The sequence below is a fragment of the Orycteropus afer genome, unplaced genomic scaffold, assembly GCF_000298275.1.
Source record: "Orycteropus afer afer isolate SDZICR_OR568_19922 unplaced genomic scaffold, OryAfe1.0 scaffold00471, whole genome shotgun sequence".
NCBI lineage: Eukaryota > Metazoa > Chordata > Mammalia > Tubulidentata > Orycteropodidae > Orycteropus > Orycteropus afer.
In genome coordinates this window covers 1,227,608-1,230,045 of record NW_006922058.1, presented here as the reverse complement: position 1 = coordinate 1,230,045, position 2,438 = coordinate 1,227,608, and the positions used below count along the sequence as shown (strand labels likewise).

Below are 2,438 nucleotides of genomic sequence, written 5' to 3'. Positions count from 1 at the left end.
TTCATGTTTGACAACTTCCAATTTTCGTACCTTCCAAGTTCTGATTATTAATGGATGTTTGCAGCTGTTTATTCCCATTTTGAGTGGTGCCCCATCAGCAAATGGAGTTCCTGAAATCTTACTCCATCCTCATCATTAAAGTTGGCTCTACTCTGAGGAGTCAGCTCTTCCCCAGTCATATTTTGAGTACCTTCTGACTTGAAGGACTCATCTGGCACTATGTCAGACAATGTTTCAGGGCCATTCATACAGTTTTCCAGTAACATAACAGACAGTGTTTCACTGCTATTCGTAAGGTTTTTACTGGCAATTCTTTAAGTGGATGGCCCCTTTCTTCTTCGTAGTCTGTCTTAGTTTGGAAGCTCTGCTGAAACCTGTCCACCATGGGTGACCCTGCTGGTGTTTGAAATACCAGTGGCATAGCCTCCAGTCTCATAGCAACACACAAGCCACCACAGTAGGACAAACTGACAGACGAGTGGTTGGGGATGGGCATAGACTCTGCTGAACATGCTATGTGTGGCTTAATACCATATTTTAAAAATGTAAGAACAGATAGGAAGAAGGAGGGTGGGACATACACCAGATCAAAGCACTGCTCATTCTCTCTGTTCTGGTTCCCTAGTGCTGCTCTGACAGGAATATACCCACAAATGGTATGCCATTAACAAACAGGAGTTTATTCTTTCACAGTTTGGAGGCTTTAAGTCCAAATTCAAAGTGCCAGGCTCTAGGGGCTGGGTGAAAGCCCCTCAGCCTTGGGCTTCAGCTATGCCCCTAGCTCCTAGCCCACTGAAAGTAGAGGCTTTTCTTCACTCAGACAGCTGCTGGCTGCTGAGGCTGCCAAGCCCAAGGTGGACAAGTAAAAAGGCACACCCCTGATGTTACCAAACCACACAGCAGGCCATTGATTTAAGTCCATTGTAAGTCCCAAGGTCGGGAGAGCATGGCAGGCTGCTGAACAATGACATGACTGTATGCAGGGTCCAAGCGTGCCATAAGCTAGAGACCATTCCCAAAGCTGATGCTTATATATGGGAAGTAGACCACATACCCAAAGCAGCTACTCAGCTGCTTGTGGTAGATCCCACCATGGAGTTGATTGCCCATCTTATCCTGGGGAATAACTACCACCAGCTGCCCAGCCACTCAACTGGGCCCAGCCAGGTTGACACACAAACATAACCACCACAATTCCACCCCTTGTCAACTTGGCATCTGTACAGATCTTCATTGGGTGCCATCTGTACAGATCTCTCTCACAGGTGGCTCCAGTCCCCTAGTTCCTCTAAGTGACTACCTCACCCCCGTGGCCTGGGGGCCCCATTCCCCTCCCTCTTGGGCATGGCAGCCCCGCCCCTCACTCTTGGGCAGTGGCTATGGCTCCATCCCACTGGCTCCCATGGACAAGCAGCCCCACACTCCAGAACTAAGTTGGTGAAGGCCTGGCTCTTTGACAGCTGGGGGGCTGGGAGTGGGCTGTGGTGGTTCCACCCCCAAAGGCCATGGTCCTACCCTTTCAGGCTGAGGCAGCTCTGCTTCCATTTCCTTGGTCTCTCTGCTGCTGGCAATTAATGCCAAAGGCAACCTACTCCGCAGGAAATCTTCCTGTCCCAAAAAGCACTCAGCTTTCTTGCTCCTTGGGCCAGCCAAACTGCTACTCAATGTCAAGCCAGTCTATTCTACCAATTAATGCCCGAAGCAACCCACTCCACCAGGAAGCCACCTACGCAGTGGCACATGGCTTTCTTCTCCATGGGCTGGTAAGGCTGTTGCTGTTTAATGCCAGTCTCTGGGCTCTGCTACTGCTGTCTTTCATGCTGGTCTCTCTGCCAGTATCTCTCAGCCAGTCTCGTGGCTCTGTTCCTGCTGTCTCTCATGCTGTATGCCAGGGTCTCTCTGCCAGGGTCTTGGGTCAAGGATGCACTCCACTCCTGTTTCCACATTTTAGATATCTGTCAGAGCAGCACCCTACTCTCTCGGTACCATATTCTGTTCTGGTTACCTAGTGCCGCTCTGACAAGAATATAGCACAAATGGGATGGCTTTAACAAAAGGGTTTATTCTCTTACAGTACAGAAGGCACTAGGGGCTGGGTGAAAGCCCCTCGACTTGGGCTTCAGCTCTGCCTCTTGCTCCCAGCCCACTGAAGCTAGAGGCATCTCTTCACTCAGGCAGCTACTGGCTGCTGAGGCTGCCAAGCCCAAGGTCGACAAATAAAATGGCACAGTCCCAATGTTACCAAACCACACTGCAGGCCATTAATTTAAGTCCATTGTAAGTCCCAAAGTTGGTAGAGCATGGCAGGCTGCTGAACAATGACATGGCTTCATGCAGAGGCCAAGTGTGCCATAAGCTAGAGACCATTCCCAAAGTTGCTGCTTATATATGGGAAGCAGACCACATACCCAAGCAGCTACTCAGCTGCTTGTGGTAGA

At 50.0% G+C, this 2,438-nt stretch overlaps 1 protein-coding gene across 1 annotated transcript in view; it reads left to right on the top strand.

Annotated features, from left to right (window-relative positions):
• Positions 1–2,438, top strand: part of TTLL8 (tubulin tyrosine ligase like 8) — an 86,922-nt gene that overhangs the window by 47,999 nt on the left and 36,485 nt on the right. The gene's annotated exons all lie outside the window — the stretch shown is intronic.